Below are 10,788 nucleotides of genomic sequence, written 5' to 3'. Positions count from 1 at the left end.
GGATCAGGATGAGATTTTAGTCAGAGTGTAATGAAAATCAGACTTCAGAGAAAAAAGGGCTCGGGAGTGAGTACGAAGAAAATGCCAGCCTGGTTTCATTCTGCATCCACAAAATTGGAAGGAGTAGCCTTATAGAAAGCATTATAAGCAGATGACTTGTTACAGGATGAACTTTGGTCTCAAATGCTCCCCATAACCCAGGTAAGTAAGAATGTACTATGATTATTTAAGGGGACAAATGAAAAACTATGGAATAATTTTATCAGTGTACTGCATCTGACAATACCTAAGAAGTCCATGCTGTAACCTGTACGAATCATTACAGGAAGCAAAGAAAGTCACTAATGTTGTAATACTACATTTTCTTGAAAAGAAAACTGTATTTTTTGTTTGTTTTTCTTTGGTAACACTACTTGTAATGTCAGTGATTTTGCCTAAATGTATCTCCACAACTCAAAGATGGATGAGAGGGAAAAGGATTTGGGACTGATAGTCAGGCTTCCTTTTTCTTTCCCCTCCATTCTTTTTCCTTATGCCCCCAAAAAATCAATAATTGTAGAAAGCGAATGTTGGTCATTGTCACTGTGACCACAGTTAGTGAAACCATGACAACCGCACTGAATAGGAATAGCCTGTGGGTGGTAAAAAACAGTCTTTATTTTAAAAAGAAAACAATATGATGAGTCATTTAAAGTAGAAAATATGTAGTATTACACTCCCAATTCAAAAGGATATATTTGATATGATTAGATACCTGGAGTGGTGTTACCAGGGTTAGATGACGTGACACTTTCTATTGCTGCATGTGACAGAAGCAATGAGCCCATGTGCAGAAACCCTTTTTTTGGCAGTACCACCTTATCACATCACAGAGCTCAGGGAGAAAATCAAAACCTAGAGCTAAAAGAAACACCCTGTCTTCATGTTTTTCTAGAGATGCAGAAACTGAGAGACATGGACTTCAGTGCAAGGAGAAATCCTCTGTTACTGGAAAAGAATGGGTATTGGCCATAAGATATCGAAGGAAAAGCAGAGAATGTTGGGCTGAAATGGTCCTATTTCCTGGGAAGCTCCTGAGTAGTTTGAAGAATATAAAGGGCTTATTGAGCTGTGGCACTTAACAGAAGGCATTGCTTAGCAGGTTGTCAATGTACCCCAGCTACACTTGCAGAGAAGCAGCTCTCTGCTCTTCCATGCTCAAGAGTTTGCTTTCAGTCATCATAGATGTTCCTCAATGGGCATTTATGCCCTGAGCTTGAATATGAAGACACCTCTGTGTCTCTGTGCCTCCATTAACAAAGGTAGTCTGATGTGCAAAGATGTTTTTAAGAATATAGAGATCCAACACACTTTCACCATGGCAGATACAGGAAAATTTAGGTGAGCTTCCTGCTAATAGCAGACAGCAGCAGAAACTGTGATTTACAGCACTTGCTGCTCTGCATGAGCTCCTAGGGAGCACTTAATTGCTCATATATTTACTCGGCTTTTAAAATTGGTTCTAGGTGTCCACTACTTCAGATTAGTTCTTATTTGCATGGTGCTTTATTTTGAAGTATCTGTGCCATCATTATACGCTCAGTGTACACAGGCTGGAAACTAATAACTGTTTAGCCAGTGAACACTACTTAAATTAGTTGATATTAACCTCAGACAAATCCTAAGAGTTAACATTTTCATATTTGGAGATGAGAGCTGAATAGGACTTCTCTTTAGTATGTATTTTTTATTTGTTTTCATTTTAGAAAATTAATGAAGTAGCTGCATGAACAGAAGACCATCAAAACCACTCTTTTTTATCACTGATCTTTGTAAGAAAGATGGATTTTTCTTGCTTTTCATCATGAGCCAATTACAGTATCTTCCATAGTAACCATAAAAGGAGCTCTACAAAGACTTGTTTAATTACATATGGACTATTGCCTTTTTACTAGGACAGAATTTCCTCAAAATGTAAGCTCTTATCTCTAACACATCTCTTTAAAGACAGTATTCAATATAGTACTAAAGAATGGTCAGTAATAAGTCATCATTAAACGTCTCTTAAGCAAAAGGTATATTTTTAAAAATTACTTCAGAAATAGTTCATAAAAGGGAGTTTTTTTTGATTCAGCTGCACTTCGGAGGTACATTTTAGACGATACATTCAAAAAGGTTTTAGAGAAGAAAATAAGGTAACTAGTAATTCCCATTCCCATCTTCTCACAATAGGCCAATGATAGAACCATTATTGTCTGTGTACTTTGTTTCATAAGCAAAAATATGTACAAACCTGAGTCAGCAGTATTTTTTAATGCAGAAGCAGGAATTGTGCAGCTTTACAGAGAAGGCTTGACAATTCAGAAAAATCAGATCAATCTTTCCAGGGCTCCTGCATTCTCTCTGGTAATTGAAATGATCATTCTAAGAGCTACAGGTTCTCTTTGCCACTGGCAAGTACCTTCAAAGATGCTGCAAAGCCAGGAAGGATGGTGTTCTCGCAAAGCAGATGTATATTACCTCACAAGGGGCTATACTGTGCCCACAAATTATGCAGATGTATGCAGACAAAGAGGGCAATCAACTTTTTTCTCTTCACTCAGAGCCTGTGCGGCTTACATAAGGACATTGCATAATTGTAGCCTTTGGATGTGGTGGAGCACAGGGATTTCTCCTTTGCTTTTTCTTAGGAGTGTGCAACTGTCCAAAAAAGCAAAGTGGTAGAAGAGTGCTGCTTCGCAGTCATCTATGCCAATTTGAAATATATAGAGGAGCAAACATAGGTGACACCCTTTAGAGATCAATTACCCAAATAGTATTCAAATGCTTGGGCTTTATAGCTAAATACAATTAAGAAGGTACCTTATACGCTAATTATCAAAACACACTTGATTTACTCATTTGCCCTCAAGGCACTACCAAGGAAAAACCCTAAGCTAACAGTGATTACCTCTAGAAACAAACTAGAAACAAATGTCTCAGCTTGTTCCCAAGGGCAGATTCTCCCTGCATCCATTTCGGACTTTCTCATTAACATGCAGTTTAGATATAGGTTGTGAACCCCGTATTTCCGATCATGTGGAGTTATGCGTCCAAATTTAGCTAGTCTTGCAGATGCTTCTGAAATTGAGAAACTCTGGAATTTACTATATGGACACAGAAATGCTCTTTTGTACTTTCAGCAAATCTCTACGTTTATTAGGCTTCTCTAAAAATTGTCACTTGTACTTTAAACTCTGAAACACTATTTCAATAAAATGCTTCAAGGTCCATTTAAAGAAACTTATTTTAACCAGATATTATGTAAAACAGAGTCCTAACGAGGAATGTTAAGGACTTGCATTCATCTTTTGTTTTAGAATACTAATATTACAAAAAAAATGGGCCTGGGTACAGGACTAGTTCTTTGGTAGACAGTTATCAGTTTTGACTTTCATTCAGGATGATCCTGGTCAAGCAATAAAGCTGCTAGAAAAAATCCTGTTGATTCCACAGGGTTTATGCTCTGCTGTAAGCACAAATAAGCTATTATGTGTCTGGTAGCTTTATTTTGAAATCATATTGAAATACATACATGAAACATCACTATTCAGTCATATTACTAGCTGTATTTGTATGTCCTGCAAATAGTAAAGTACTGAGGACACTATAATAATAATATATGAAAAGATTGTAAAATAAATATTGAAAATACATAAATAATTATCTATTTTTGAGGATTTCCCCTTGATTGTGTCACTTAACATATGTGTGAAGGGGAAAGGAACTAATTGTTCTCACAAGGGTAACTTAGCATAATAAGGATTTTAAGTCCAGTAGGGCAAGACTCCCGATGGTCTTTTCCAGAGGATATTTCAGGGGATAGGAGGGAATGCCTAAAGGATGGGTATTCTGCATTTTGTTTTGATTTTTTTTTTGGCAGACGTGCTTTACAAAGATTCTGATCTTTAATTCTGTCTGTGTTGCTCTATATGTTGCTCTGTAATTTTTAACTTGGCTCTTTGCATTGTGTCTAAGCAATAGCACTGGTATTGGCTCCACAAAATCTTTTCACCTTGGCTCCACAAAATCTTTTCTCTGTCTTTAGAACAAATTTCTTCTGAAGAGAATAAATCACGGTACTTTATAGTATTTAATATTTACATTCCTACCTTGATTTTTCTTGCTGTTCTGGCGTCAGTTGAATCTGCTTGTCCAGCCAGGTTCAAAACTCCATTATGAAAACTGGAAGTTGGAAATCCAACTCTTAAATACTCTTAAAGAGAAAATAAATAACATTATCTGGGATGAACACAGCCACAAAGCAACTGATAAATTGGAAAAATGACACAGTATCTGAAGACCAGAAAATAAATCCAGATCTCCTCAATTTTACACCCTTGACTTAGCTGCAGTATTTAATACTTCTCTCTGAAATCATAGGTCCATTTAAATTGTTTTAAATGCCCCTTTTTTATCCCCTGTGTTGTTTTTGGTCTCTGAGAATACTGTTTCCATTTCTGTCCTACAGAAGTTCTGTTATATACGTCCAGAATGTTTGCATTGTAATTTGCCCTAAAACTTTCGGAATAAAAAGTAAACCAGCTTTGCTGTTTGCTTCAGGTTCTCATACTATCATAAATGTAAAAGGCCAGAGTCAAATGTCACCATGCAAATTTTGACTTAGGCTAGTTTGTGGCATTTATTTTCTTTTCTGCAAAATATAGCATTTTTTTTTCTGCTCACAGGACTAACTTTAAATCTTTAAGAAAACTTAAAACAGTGTTGATACCCTTTTGCATGAATAGTAATTGAAAAGAAGAGCTGTTCTGCAGTTCCATATTTTTCTTATAGTTGGCAAATGCTTCTAGATACTCTTTTCTAGTACTACCTGTAGAACACTCAATCAAAGTTTTATTTTCTACTAAAAATACTTCTGTTTTATACGGCTAAATAATGCAAATAATTGAATCAATTTTTATATTTTATTATGCAGATGGGTTATAGAGAGGCACAGAGTTAACTTCTCTCAGCTTGTGGCATGACTGAAATGGATTTGTAGTCTTAGGGTCTTGGGCCCAGGTCGAATAGACCCAAGGACCTTTGCATGATATGCAACAACAACTCTAAATGAGTTGCTGTCAAATATATTTTTAATGCTTGGGAAAAATAAAACCAAGTCAAGTCTCAATAGTATTAACAAAACATGAAATGTTAGCTTGGTTTAAAAATAGGTATTTGTGTTTATTCCTGCAAAATTTATTTCATTAATATGACATCTGCTACTACATCTGCAAGAGACTCCAGATATGAGCAGGAAGATTATCTGCTTCATTCGGGGGATTTATGGTTGTTGAAGCAACTTAGATTGCAAAAGCTTCTCTGAATCCAATGCTTCCCATGACTTAAATGCAGTTGCTTTAAAATGGGCAGTTTTGACTAACTACTAATTAGTTGGCATTCTCTAATATGGAAGAGCAGTGCCTAGTAGGTTAGCTAGGAGCAAGACATGGCTGATGCCACCCTCCTGGTAGATTAGTCACTTACAAAGTGTAAGGTGCTCCTGAGATCTTGAAAAGCTGCATAATGGTCATTTCGAAAGGATCTGGCTATTTATAGGCGTTATATTCTTCATCTGAAAAACATTATTTAGTGCTACAGCAAGTGGGAGGTGCGCAGCGGAGCACAGCGCTCCTGCGGCACGCGGACAGCCCGCGACGAGCGCCGACTGCCCGTCTGCCGGCCGGCCGCTCGCCCGCCTCATGAGGCACAAGCGGCCCAGCGCTCACGGGGCCGCTGCCGCACACTTGTGTCCTTCTTCACTGCAGCACTTTATGTAACAGCCTCCGAGTTGATTATATTGCACTAATTACATTGCTTTGTTCGCCGCAATATTCCAGTCAGACTGTTGAACGTGGTGTCCGACACTCATGGAAGTAGATGTATATTGAGTGATTCATAGTGATGCAGATACCATCTCACGTGGTAGCTGCAATACTCCCTATTAATAAGCTATGGGCAGACCATATGTTTTTCTGCATTTAAGGCCAGAAGGGACTATTAGATCATTCAGTCTGATTTTATGTGTGATACTTGCCGTAGAATTTCAGGCAGTTGATGCTAACAGCATATTTTTCTAGAAAGACATTTGATCTTTCAGCAAAACATCAACAGTCAGGCTCCACCTTTTCTCTTCTGTTGGATTCAGTACTCAGATATCCCTTTGGTTAAAAATGCGTGTCTTGTTTCTACCTTCACTGTGCCTACAGTTACTGGGGTTTATTAATGCCTACCTTTGAGCCAGAACGACATTTAATGCCAAGTATTTTCTCCTCAAGGAAATACTTATGCATTGTGTCAAGTCACCTTTCAATCTTCTTTTTGACATGCTGAACAGATTAAGTTTAAGTCTCTTCCTCAAAGGCATTTTCTCAGCACTCAGTAATTTTGGGTTCTTTTCTCTGCCTTTTCCAGTTTAGAAAACGGGGACAGCAGTTCTGTGAGTGGTATTCCAACACCGCTCCCAGCAATATCGCCCTTAGATGAAGTCCCTTCCTCTTTGTTTACAACCAAGGATCAGATTACTCTCAGGTTACTGTAAACTGTTCTTCTCTTGGAAATCCTCTTCAGGATTTCCCTGACTGAAGACTGCAATTCTACTTATGATTATAAAGCAAAATATTCCTGAATGTCTTATTCCTACTACATCATCTAAGTGATCTGATGGGATTATCTTTTTTTTTAATGTTATTTACCAGTCTTCAGGTTTTGTCACCAAAGCAGTTGTAATGCTGAATAGTAGCACTGAGCTGTTGTCTGCAGAGCCCCATTAGAAGCACCTTGAGGTGACACTGCTTCTTTACGAACAACTATTCTGATAAGACAGGCAGCTGTTCTGAATTCATATAATGTGTGTTTTATTGAAGCTACATAAGGCTTACTTGTTAAAAAAACAGACTAGATCAAAAGCCAGAAAAAGGTCAAGTTTATTTCATGTAATTATCCACCAAAACTGTAGCCTCATAAAAAAATATAATCTAGGTGACAATATTATATTCACAATAATTCAAAAAAAAAAAAGCCCACAATGATTTTGATGGATATTGAAACAATTGTCATTGCCACCTGTCTCAGTTTCAGTAGGACAATTTTATGGTTGTCATTCCAAATTTTGTAACATGCAGTTTAGGCAGGAAAACTGCCTATTTTTTCTTCCTGCATACTGTCTAATACTGTATCATCTGCAGTTGCTGAGCAGAACAAAAACATTGTTGCTTGGTTTCTCTTGTATTGCCAGGCACTGCAATGTTTGCTACAGAGAGGAGTTCAGCAGTGTCAGAAGAAGATAAAAGGGGAAAAAATTATAAAACACAACCAATGTGCAAGCGTAGCACGTGCCTGTGTATCACCACCGTCCTAACTCAAGCTTCTGTTCAAGGAACAACTGGACAGATTTAGAAACCTGCTGGGTTTACTTTGTTCGTTTTTAATGTTAAGTATTCAAATAAAATTGTAGCAAAAGAATATGGAGTTTTCAGAGTGAAACAAGCACTAAAGTTAGAAAATGACAGCTGAAGACCCTCACCCATGTTACTATTCACAGCAGTTGGCCACATTCACATTCAGACTGTAGCAAGAGACTACACAGACAGCAAGGGCATCATGCATCAACATCATCATCATCATCATCATCAACATCATCATCATCTTAGTTTGGCCCAACTACCAAACTCATCCAGACAGCAGATTTGGAAAAAAAAATCAGGATATAAAAATTAAAAGTAAATATAAAAGAAAGTTAGCCGTTTTTAAATAACAGGAAACCTGACCTCAGTTGTCTGGATTAGGAACCACTGCGGTACTTGTCACAAACTTGTCACAAACAATTCAGCACTATCTTGCACATGTTAGGTTCAAACAGCTGCAACTCAAAATATATTGTCACTAGTGGTAAAACAAACAAACAAAAAGAAAATGAAATTCTATCATTGTTCAACTTTACTCCACTCTAAGAAAAATGCTTTCCAAGTGCAGTGTGTACAGCTACTCAGCTGGCATTATTTGTATCCCCTGTTCCCCACGCGGTACCGGCTAAACTGCTGCCTGTGTGCAGGTAACTGATGAGGTCTGGTGTCAGAGGAAGACACGTGAATGCTCTCCTGTTCCCACATGTAAACTGGGAATTTTGATAACTTGACAGTTGTTCAAGACTAGAAGAATATCAGTTTGTGTTAGGAAAAAATATATTGTTGAAATCCGATAAAGCCAGATGCTGACCTTAAAGCTTTGATCCCCATAGCTCACCAAGCACAAGCTCAACACTGGTAGAGGTTGCTTGAGCATCTGGCCATCCAGCTACACATTGCAGTGAATCACTGATTCTTAGCAAGTAATACATCAAAATAACTAGTCAAAAGTAGTAAGATCTTACGTGCCCTCCTTCTTGCCCAAGAATCAGTCCAAAGCATCCAGCGGAGCTACAGGTTAAAGCAGAAACTGTGTATAGAGCCTTTCCAAAGCAATCTATTGGTAGCAACTTCTTTTACCAACAACTGAAGCACAGAAAGGTGAATACGGCGTAACGAGTGGGCAGGTGACAGACCCCCCGGAACCTCCTCCGGGCTGTTACTGCCTCTGCCTCCCGGGAGGAGCGCGGACGGAGCGAGCAGGGACGGGCAAGACCCATCCGCACATTCAACAACACGGCAGTGCAAAGTACCAAGAGCTTTATTTAAGCCAAGACTATCCAGCAGCGCACAGGAGACTTCCAAATCTGAAAACAGAATCTAATTTCCTCACTTGCCATATGTTAAGGGAATTAAAAAGACAAGTCTTCAGACATCTCTTAGGTAATTCTGCTGTTTTCTGTTATTGCCTAACTGCTACCATATTCTGTGATTGTTGTGTTAGAGGATTATAACTGTAGCAGTTACATCACGGTTAAATAGAAAGAAATTATCTCAGCATTAGAGGCTTAACTACTATTACCCTGAAATTGTTTTTGCAGATTCTTTGGAGATTTTTCAGTAGAGCCACAAGATTAAGATGCTTTCAGCCCACAGAACTGCCACAACAATCGGGCATTTAGTCCTGTGGATTCCTTAGGAAACTCTGGTTTGTTTCTTCCAACTTAGAGATTACATTTATAATGTTTTTGGACGGCAGTGCCATTCAAAATCTCCACAGTATCTTCTGTGTTTCAGTAGGGATAAACACAGAAATCTGAACATGCTTTCCTTGAAGGTTTGTTACCTACAGCAATAGAGAGGGGCTGGATTGGTAAACAGTGCCCTGTCCTCCATACCCTGGGCCGTTCAGGTGTGGAACCATTACAGATAATCTCTTCAGTTTCATGCAGGCAGAATTATGGCAGGTCTCCAAGAGTGAATGGTTTGAGACTGAGTGACCCCAAAGAGGAATAATGTGCAATATGCCTATCATAGATATGACGGCAGCATAATTAAATAGGGAAAGGCAACTAATCTATCATTCCAAGTAATTTTAAGTGTGTATTATTTTAATTTAGACCTCTAAAAAGGGAAGGTAAGAGCCTATTAAGAAGGGATAGTAAGGGTCCACTCTTTCCACTTGTTTAAATGTCTTTGCAATTGAGAGTTACATACCCATCTTTTCCTAAGTATCCTTTGGGAATGCTGCTAATTCATCTGTTAACAGCCATGGTTCATGAAGAAAATTCTGAAGAGCAAATGCATTTGAGTGAGCTTGCTCCTGATCATTAGAAATTTGCACTGAAATGACTGCATGTACTCTTGTCTTGGTAATCAACCTGCATTGTCCGTCAGCTAGGACAAGGCTGGGGTGCAGACCTTGAAAACTTTTTTTTTTTTTTAATTTAAGTGCCTGTCTTTAGGAGCAAAATGAACTTCAACTGTGTTAGTTAAGGACAGAACAGTTGTTTTAGAAGGACAAAGAAAGGAGTACATATTTGTGGACTAAGTAGAGGCCATTTGTGTGGGGGGTGGTGTGTGTGGTGGAATATTCTTTGTTAAGGCAACACAAAGATACAATTGTTAGGAAATCCAACGCAAGATCTCAGATAGTTTTTTGCTATGTATTCCTTCCCATTACTCTCTATCTTACAGGTTATAAATCTAGATTAATAGATAGGTAATCTGTTCTCAGGCCTTCTTGAATATTGAAGAACTTAAATATGTGTTCCCCTTTAACATGCTCATGCCAATATTATTCTTAATTGGATTCTTATTTCTTGTAATTGACATAACTTCCTGTAACAAATTGGATTTTCCAAATTTATTTACAAGACAAACCTAGCTTTGCCACTGGAAAGTTTCCTAATTCATCTGCCAATGTAGAATCATAGAATCATAGAATGCTTAGGGTTGGAAGGGACCTCTAGAGATCATCTAGTCCAACCCCCCTGCATACGCAGGGTCACCTAGAGCACGTGGCACAGGACTGCGTCCAAGCGGGTTTGGAAGATCTCCGGAGAAGGAGACTCCACAACCTCTCTGGGCAGCCTGTGCCAGGACTCTGGCACCCTCACTGTTAAAAAAATTTCCTTAAGTTCCTGTGGAACTTTTGGTGCTTCAGTTTGTGGCCATTACCTCTAGTCCTATCAGTGGCCACCACTGAAAAGAGACCAGCACCATCCTCTGCACTCCCTCCCTTGAGGTACTTATAGACACTGCTCAGGTCCCCTCTCAGCCTTCTCTTCTCCAGGCTGAACAGGCCCAGCTCCCTCAGCCTCTCCTCATACGGCAGATGTTCCAGGCCCCTGATCATCCTTGTGGCCCTGTGCTGGACTCTCTCCAGCAGCTCCACATCCCTCTTGTACTGTGGGGCCCAGAA

This window comes from Tinamus guttatus, unplaced genomic scaffold (assembly GCF_059628265.1).
Source record: "Tinamus guttatus ecotype Peru unplaced genomic scaffold, ASM5962826v1 Tinamus_guttatus_pri_ptg000213l, whole genome shotgun sequence".
In the NCBI taxonomy this organism is placed as follows: Eukaryota; Metazoa; Chordata; class Aves; order Tinamiformes; family Tinamidae; genus Tinamus; species Tinamus guttatus.
Note: the sequence above shows the minus strand (reverse complement) of the source record.